The sequence below is a fragment of the Cryptotermes secundus genome, unplaced genomic scaffold, assembly GCF_002891405.2.
Source record: "Cryptotermes secundus unplaced genomic scaffold, Csec_1.0 scaffold2355, whole genome shotgun sequence".
In the NCBI taxonomy this organism is placed as follows: Eukaryota; Metazoa; Arthropoda; class Insecta; order Blattodea; family Kalotermitidae; genus Cryptotermes; species Cryptotermes secundus.
Window position 1 is genome coordinate 84753 of NW_019735496.1, and position 9779 is coordinate 94531.

The 9779-nt window shown below is 38.2% G+C and overlaps 1 pseudogene; it reads left to right on the top strand.

Moving 5' to 3' along the window:
* LOC111869496 overlaps nucleotides 1–9710 on the top strand; it is a 46404-nt pseudogene extending 36694 nt beyond the window's left edge.
* The last annotated feature ends 69 nt before the right edge of the window (nucleotides 9711–9779 follow it).

Below are 9779 nucleotides of genomic sequence, written 5' to 3' on the forward strand. Positions count from 1 at the left end.
GGCAATGATACTAAAAAGTTTAAATCAGAGTTAAAGAATTATCTACATGCTCATTCCTTCTACTCTTTAGATGAATACTTCAATGTAAATAGAGAATGATGTAAAATTAAGTTATATTAATTTTTAAGCTAAAATTGCCTGTACTTATGTATGTAACCTTTTGACTTGTTCTGTATCCAAAGGTACTAACCTGCTTAGGATTTATAGAATGTAAATAAATTCAATTCAATTCAAAACAGCCTCCTTGGGAATGTATACAGTAGGGTGACCAACTCTCCCGTATTTCCCTGGATCTCCCGTATTAGAGCTAATTTTTTTGGATCCTCCCGCCCTTCTATATCTCCCGTATATTTCATTAACAATCAAGATCGCAAAATTTAAATTGTATAATATTCCCGCCAAATATATTCCGATATAGACTGTTATTATCATCGACAGTTAGACTTGGAGGTACTCATCGATAAATATCGAAAAATTACCTATAATAATCGATAGCGGAATATCCGATACAGGTATTGTAATATTTTCTGTTCTTTCTTGTTGACGTGTTCATCCTCGTGCTCTTAAATAATTACCAACTTGAATCCATTTTCATAATGAGTAGTGAAAGTGGAAGCAACAATGCAAGAACTCCACCTAAGAAGAAAACTAAATACTTGTGTGTTTACTTGAGAAAATGGGAAGAACAATATGGTTAAATTCGTGCCCTCCAACGTTTACAGAGCTTATTGTATACTTTGAAAACGTGAGCTCAGCATCGCTCATGGGGGTAATACCGACTGCAGACAACATTCTTGCACAGAAGAGCATAAACGAAAGGAAAGGGACGTGAAGACCTATTCAAATTTAGACCTCTTTTTCGGGAACAGCAGCAAAGACTTCAAAAACGTTGCAGGTGAGCTAGCATTGGTTTTCCATACTGTAAAACATAACATCGGCTACAGAAGTATGAAATATGGAAGTAAGTTATCGAAGGATATTTTCCACGACTCTTAACTTGGCTAAGAAGATGTCCTGTGGCCGAACAAAGGCAGAGGCTATTGTGAAAAATGTCCTAGCGCCAAGAAGTGTGCCAGACCTCATCGATGTGTTGAAGGATCCAGCAAAATCAAGCAACATTTTCTCTATTGCAACTGATGCCTCCAACCACAAAAATAGAAAGATATTCCCACTGGTTGTGAGGTATTTTCACCATCTTAGTGGTGTTAAAAATAGGCTCCTGTACTTCATTGAACAAACTGATGAAACAGCTAATGCTACCCATAATTTGATCAAGTCTTCACTTGATACACACAAGTTAGATATAAAATATCTAACTTCATATTGTGCAGATAATGCAAATGTGAATTATGGGAAGCATAATTCTCTGTTCAAAACTACTACAAGAAGATAACAAAAATGTGCTTAAAGCAAACTGCTCAGATCATATATTGCATAATGCCACAAAACATGCATCTGATGGATTAGATGTGGATATTGAAATGATCATCTTAAAAATATAATGACACTTTTCGGTATCAGCAAAAAGAAGAGGAGTTGAAGTCATTCTTTGATCTTGTTGATGCCAAGTGGTTGGAGATTGTTCGTCATGTGCCCACTCATTGGATTTCCCTAACATCAGCTGTGGACAGATTAATACAAAACTGGTTACCTATTAAGAGTTATTTCAAAAGTGTGAATGATGGTCCAAAAATATTAAAAAAACATTTCAGTGATAAAGATTCAGAAAAGGAGTGTGTTATTGAGGCATATCTTAATTTTTTTTTTTCCAACATTGGTGCAGTACTTGTTCAATCTGCCAAAATTCTTGAAACTGCTAATCTTAGCATCATGGAATGCTACAGTGTAATGCAATGTGTAGGCAATAAAATTCAGCAGAGGATAGAGGACAGGTTTTTTGGTACTGCATGGAAAAAATTTTAAACTGTTTGAGTCCACCCCTGCAGAAATGTGCGAGAGATGATTTTGTTAATTTCTACTGTTGCTTGCAAAAGTACATTTCCAAGAATTTTGAGTTATCAAATGCAAATCCTGTCCATTGTCTTTTGCCATTAAATTTAAACACTGAACTTTCTTTCAGACATTTTCAAACCATTGTAAAAGAATTTAATCTTGATTATGTAAATGAGGACAGCCTGTATGAAGAGTTTTCTAGTGCAAAAAGTGTTCTGAATGTGGTACTGAAAGAATTTTTTCACTGATGAGCAATAAATGTACTGATCAGAGAAATCAAAGCAGCTTAGAACTAATTAAGTCAGAGCTAATGGTAGCAATTAATTATGACTATAGTTGTAAAGAGTTTTTGAAATTTGCACAATAAGATAAAAAAATGCTTAGTTCTGCAGCATTAGTGGACAAATACATATAGGTTAGGACTAACAAACATGAAAATTTGTAAAATTTATTCTATATTGTGACCTGTATATTATATACAATGTAAATTAATTGTTTTGTTTAATATTATCCATTCCATGAACGTTTGCTGGACTGACGCCGCGCAGCTAAAAATGTGCAAAATTTGTCCTGACTAAATCTCCCTAAAATTCATGACCGAAAGTTGGTCACCCTAGTATACAGCAATCCCATAATTCTTTCCATGCTTCACAAGCACTGTGGAAGTTACTTTCCTTAATGCTGTTGAGTGCCACTTGCAATTCCCTTTGGATGTCAGAAACTGTTTCAAAATGTTGTCCCTTCAGTTCATTTTCAGTTTAGGAAACAATGGAAATCACAGGGCACTGAGTCCAACAATTAGGGAGGATGGGGAATGATAATCATATTTTCAGGGACATGTGGACAGACGTGTTGTCATGATGGAGCCAGTTTGGTTGCAGCAAATTTCTGGTCTTTTTCATCTCACATTTTCTCTCAAGCATCTCAAAATGTCACAATAAAAGTCAGAGTTTACCATAGCATTAGGAGGAATAAATTCACAGTGAAAAAGCCCGTTCACATAAAACAAACAATGAGCATGCTCTTTGTTGAACTCTGGACCTGTGTTGCCTCTCTTGCTCTAGGTGATTTTGGGCTCTTCCACTCCGGTGGTTGTTGGGTCATAACCGTAAATCCAACTTTTGTCGTCTATTATAATCCTTGAGATAAAAGTTGGGTACCTGTTGGCCTTTCATAGCTCAAGACATGTTTTATGCACTGTTGCTCTTGCTCATTTGTCAAGAGTCTGGGAAGAAACTTCATGACATGGTGTGCATATTCAGATTTTTTGTTAAGATCTCCTGGCAGACTCCATAACTGATCCCAGCAGTCTCGGCAAGCTCATGGGTTGTTCCATGACGGTCCTTGTGGATGAGTTCCCAAATTTTTTCAACTTTTATGTCATTTTGCTGGTGCTTTGTCGCCCCGAACATTCGTCATCTTCAGCTGACACGCAACCAGCCTTGAATCATGAATGCCATTCAGAAACCATTGTTCAGCTTAAAGAATGTTCTCCAAAAGCCTCATGAAGCATTTCAAGGGTTTCGGTCATGGATGCAACAGGCTTGCGGAACTGTGACCTTGGCCTCCCCTCTCATCTTCTTTCACTGAGGCAAGTTACAACAATAACAGTCCAGGGACCTTTCCATATACACCATTTGCATTTAGGGGCACTATGCTACAAGCTGGAAGATCATGGGATCAGATCCTGATGAGGTCATTGAATTTTTTTCAATTTACCTCATCCTTCCAGCTGCACTATGAGCCTGGGGTTGACTCAGCCTCTAACAGATATGAGTACCAGGAATATTCCTGGAATGTTCTTGGGGGTAAAGGGCAGTTGGCCCATAAGGCTGACTACCATGCTGCCATCTATTAGCCAATTGTCTAGAAAGTGTGGGAACCTCAACATCTCACAACCCTATGGGCGTCCATGGCCTGTTACAGGGATGCCTTTACGTTTACTTACTTTTACTTACTATTTGCATTTATACGTTGTTCATTCCAGAGGCATGAAATATTCATATAATTGTCACTACCACCACCGCCGCATATGCATGCACACTCACACAAGTTTGCCAAAATTGTGCTTCATTCTGTCCAGTCCTTCCCAGGGATAAGTGGATGTTTCACAATTTTTAATGTGTCTTTATTTTAATATATTGTTGTCAGGCATTGCTGATATTTATTGGACTTTGTTGTGCGAGAGATGAAGTATACTGGCTCTTGCGACACAGTGATAATCCACCACAACAGAAAAGCAAAGGAAAAACAGCAGAAGATTTGGTTGATCATCAGTTACCAGAATTGCTCTTTCATATGGAGGAATTACGAGGTAAGATTTTACCTCTTTTTTGACATCATTTTCTTTACTGTGCCCTCCTGCAGATGGTCATTTATTGCTTAGTCATGTTACTGGAAATTATGTTCGTCTGGGAACCTGGCTTCTGTAACAAGAACATCCTCCATTGTCTGTTTATTTTAATATATGTATTTGAAGTTGTTTGGAGTGTGTTGTATTGGTGGGATGGCCGATTTTGGCTGGTGGATCTCTGATGCGCAGTGGTCTGACTCAAGTCAGCGAGCCTAAGATTGGTGAGCATGCGCAGCGACACTATGTTGCCTCAGTAAGAAGGGAGATGTTGAGCTCATAGGATCACTGTTACTAGTAGATACTGTGTGCTTTTCCCATGTGCCAGATGCTTGTTTTTAATTGATATATTAACTTTCCAGGCAGTAACACACTTAAAAAGAAAACAGATGCCATTTATTCAGTCAAAACTTGGTAATGAATCATTGCACAGCCAGACCCAAGAGGTTGTAAATAACATCCATTCATTTATGAAAAGTGAAGCGGCTGCAGGTCATGTTTTGATACCGTTAAGAAAGGTACAAGAGAGAGTAGTAAGGTCAACCGGAGTTTCAGAAAGAAGATTACGGAGAATTCTGAATGAAGGTTCTCGATGTGAAAAAGAAGGCGCTATGTTTGGAACTCCCAGTAAGCAGCATTGTGTACCTAAATGGATAACAAATCCAGATAATTTGATATATCTGTGATTCGACGGACAATGTATGGTTTCTACACCCAAGAAGACACTGTGCCTGCTGTGAGGAAACTACTTCCAAAACTCAGGGAAACCGTAAATTTCAAGGGAGGTAGTACCAGCCTGAAATTGATTTTACGGAAGATGGGTTTTAAATGGAAGAAAACGCGAAATAATGGGCGCCTTGATCGAGAGGGATGACATTAGGTTGAAGAGAGTAGCATATTTTCATGCAATAAAGAAGTACAGGGAGGAAGGTCAGACTATAATTTATGAGGACTAGACCTTCATTCACAGCAGTCACACCAGACCTAAAAACTGGACAGATGACACTCCATCAGGGTACATGCCACCCGTATCAAAGGGCTAGAGGCTGATTATTGTTCACGCGGGAGGCAGAACTGGCTTCATTCCCGAATCATTGTTGATATTTAAATCTCATCTCAAGACCAGGGACTATCATAATGAAATGAACGCGACAAATTATCAGAAGTGGCTAACAGAAAAACTTATTGCAAATTTGCCTCCAAAATCAGTTCTTATATCACAACGTGCAGTTTAATAAGGCGCCCACCAGCCAGACCATGAAGGCCAAGATGATGGAGTGGCTTACAGTGAGCAATGTGCCATTTCATAACAGAATGCTCAAAATTCAGCTCTGTGACCTGATAAAGGCACATAAACCCCTCCACAAGAACTTCGTAATGGACAACATAATGGCTGCATATGGATGCACGGTATTACCACTTCCACCTTATCATCCAGACTTGAATCCGATTGAACTCGTTTGGGCTGATGTTAAGCAGTCAATAGGGGCAGAAAATGTCTCATTTCATTTGGATGACATGGCAAAGAAGTGTGAGAAATTGTTCAGTGAATTTGGCATAGAAAATTGGGAAGAAGTTTGCAACCGCACTGAAAATAATGAAAAGGAATATATCGAAAAAGAGGGAATTAGAAAGAACACTATAGAAAGAATTATCATCCGATGTTCTGAAGACAGCAGTGACAGCGACTCCAGTGATAATGATACAAATGAACTCGGTGAAAACAGTGACTTGTCTGGAGTGGAACTGTTAGACAAATAATTAGTATTGTGTTAGGTTTATGTGTATTTTAATTTAACGTTGCTAGTGTAGTGCAGCATACTGTGAGTAAATTAGTTCATCATAATAGGATGTTAAAAAGCCTGAATTGTGTCTGATAGGACTAAAGTTCCAGTTAAATTCATCCTGCAGTCGGAGAGCAACTTCCAACCTCACAAGCAGCCAGCCTACGAATGTTCTCTCTGCAGACGAAGTAAGTACATAGCATAGACTCGCTCTCATGCCCTGACAGTGAAGGACACCGGCCAAAAAGTGTCGGCTGGCCTGTAACTGCTTTTCAAATACCAGTTTTTTATTATTTATGTTCTGATGAAGAGGTACACCACGTGGTGTATGAGTGGTTGCGCGGACTACCAAAAGAATTTTTTTCTAAAGGAATTCATGCACTTTGTAAGTGCTGGAGGACTTTCATTGAGCGTGGGGGAGATTATGTTGAAAAGTGATACAGCTTTGTACCACTTGTGCACAATAAATAATACTCAAAAAAATATTTAAGGTTTTCATTTGACTTGCCTACGTAAATGCCAGTGTAGTGTTCTGGGCATATTATCAGTGGTATTTCAATGCAGAATCCGTGTATAGGTTCTGTTCTTGTGGACATTACTATAATGTCACAAAGTGTACGTACCAAAATACTCGTAAATTCTAAAGGCTTCTGACGATGGGGGATGACAGAATTACTGGGTTTTTGGACTTTTTCCATCATCCAGAATTCTAGGTAATAGAGGACACAACGTTTTGGAAACTGGATCTATTTCCATCTTCAGGTGAGAAAGGAAGACACCTACTCAGTTGGGCCCCTTAGAAAGAGCTAATCTCAATCACTGGACCAGACAAACAGATTCAGTTTCTGAAATGTCGTGTCCTCTATCACCTAGAATTCCAGATGATGGAAGAAGTCCAAAAACCTAGTAATCAAAATACTTGTTCTGAGGTATTCCATTAGGGAAGAAAATTTGAAATATTGAAACTGATAACGTTGTGGAATTAGAAACATGCCATCATTTTAAACTTTTGGTAATGAATATGCAGTCACTCGTATGAAAAAAGGTCTTTAGGGTTGCTTTTGCTAGAAATAGAATATTACATTGTAAAATCAGCCATATCATGTGTGTGTGTGGCTCTTCAGTTTGACATAGACTGTAAAGCAGTTAGCTTCTATGAATAGCCTTTTTTTATATGTGCAGTTCTGGTTCAGAAGTACAGCCAAGTCGTGCAGCGTTACTATGTCCAGTACCTTACAGGTTATGATGCCATTTCTCTAAACCAGATGGTTCGGAATCTACAAGTGTGCCCTGAAGATGAAAGTATCATTCTGTCTTCCATTTGCAACACCATTCAGGGCCTGTCTGTGAAACAAGGTAATTGTATAATGTCAGTAATCATATTCTGTTTACAAGATTACACATATTTGGTGAGGTGGGTTGATGTAGCCAATCAGATTAGCTTAATCCATCATATAATCTCCACAAATTCTACATAAAATATGTCATACCCTTTCCTGTAAAATTATCTGTTGTTAATATTAATGTATGAGCCTAGTTTTTTATTCAGTTTGAATTTAAAATATGAAACAAAACAAAATTTAAAAAGAACTTCCTATTTATAAGGACATCCAGCCCTCTTGAAAAAGTGAGGCCGTGGAGAGTGTCTTGGAATTTAAATCCTATTCCTCAAGAGGCTAAAAATATTGCGACGTGTCGTGCTAGCTGGACCCCCCCCCCCCGACGCGCCGCCCCCGCCGCGGGCGCCAGGCGCGCCGCGCGAGCGGCCCCGANCCATCAAATGCTCTATAAGTATTGTGACGTGTCGCGCTAGCTGGACCCCACCCCCGGAGCTGACGCGCCGAGCGGAGCCGAAGTTAGCTGAGTCCCAGCGTCCTGGTAGCTATGCAACATGAGTCAACAGCGGTGACGTAAGACGGCGTGAGGTAACAGCGTTGCTAGGCTATACGCGGACACTGTTACGTGGCACACAACGACGCTGTTGATATGGGCAACAGGTAACAGCGAACGGAATATAAGCCAGCTGAGCAGCAAGCGAAAGCCAGTGTGTTATCAACAGTCCTCAAGGCAGCAGCCTGCGAGCAGAGTTGGAATCTAGCCAGCGGCGAGTTACGAGTGAAAGTGTGTGATAATCAGTGACAGTTTGTGATAACTGAGAATTGATTGGGAGTGTGTGATACAGTAACACTTATATAGCTCCCGTACTATGAAACGTGTAGACTACTGACAATAGAGTGAATTGAATATTGCGAATAGGGTTATAAGTTGTGAAACCCCGCAATATTGTTATAATTAATTGTAGCCATTACGTGTGGCTGCTGTGTAAAATTATTTTACAGTTTGTATCGAATTAATGTAATTTTTTATCATTAAATTTGGTTAAGGATTTATAGTTCCATATTCTATAAAAGTATGTTTATGTACAGCATTGCCCACCTTTAGCTTGTAGGTGGATGAATTTGAGATTATAATGCTTTGTTACAAAAATTGATACATTTTATGTATATATATTATATTTGTGCATAATTTTTATACATCACATTTTAATTTAAGAGAAATTTCTTGTTTATGAATGTATTTGTGAGGTCTGAAGTTTGTTGTAATGACATTTAACTGTATGCTGTTAAGCTCTGTTGGAGCCTATTGAAAGCAAAAGCATTTAAAGAAGAGAAATAAATACCATAAAAAACATAACTTGCTTCTAGCAGTTTGGTTCAATAAAATAAATTACCTATTTATGTTCTCAAACATATTCAATTGCCAAAAGAATATTTGAATTTGCGTTGATAGAAGCAGTACATTTATATCCTTACTGTTAACATATTAACCCATATGTGGATCGGTACAAAAAAATTTCCATATGTGGATATTAATGAAATTGAACTGAGTGTCACTGATATTTTCAGTTGAAGAAAATGAGATGTTCGATTTTCGAGCAATTCAACTTGATTGGATAAGATTTCAGGCATACACTTCTTTGAACAAGGCTCAACTTGTATTGTCAGAAAATCATGAATTGGCATCTCTTCTGGACACAGTAGTTTTCCATTCCAAAATGGTAGATTATTTAGATGAGATTTTGGTGGAGACATCAGATCTGTCCATATTTTGGTAAGTACTAATTGTGTGCATAAATCATTCTTTACACTAATTTGAATTGACTTAAATAAAAAAAGTGAAAGTTGATAAATGGAACAGAGTAATAACAAAGCATATTCTTTCCAAGTTTCGCAGTCATAGTGGTCACCAACTTGAGGTTTCATTTGAGACATCATTATGGAAACTGTGGTATGTCAAAAATATAAGAGAACGTCAGCATGTCATATTTACATCTTGTGGTGTTACGGTGCTTTAGTTTGACTTTCAGGACCTAATTCATTTAAAAAAACTGAGGTACACTATTATGTTTGAAGCATCACATGCACTGTAATTTGAATGCTGTGAAGTCATATTGGCATTTTTTTCCAAGAGATCTGTATGCAGTTGTATTAAAGTTCTGTCTGTTTTCATATCAGTTTTTACAACAAGATATTTGACAATCAGTTTCACATGTGTCTGGAGTTTCCTGCTCAGAATCGTTACATTGTGGCCTTTCCTTTGATATGTGGCCACTTTCAGAGCTGCACCCANCATTTTTTTCCAAGAGATCTGTATGCAGTTGTATTAAAGTTCTGTCTGTTTTCATATCAGTT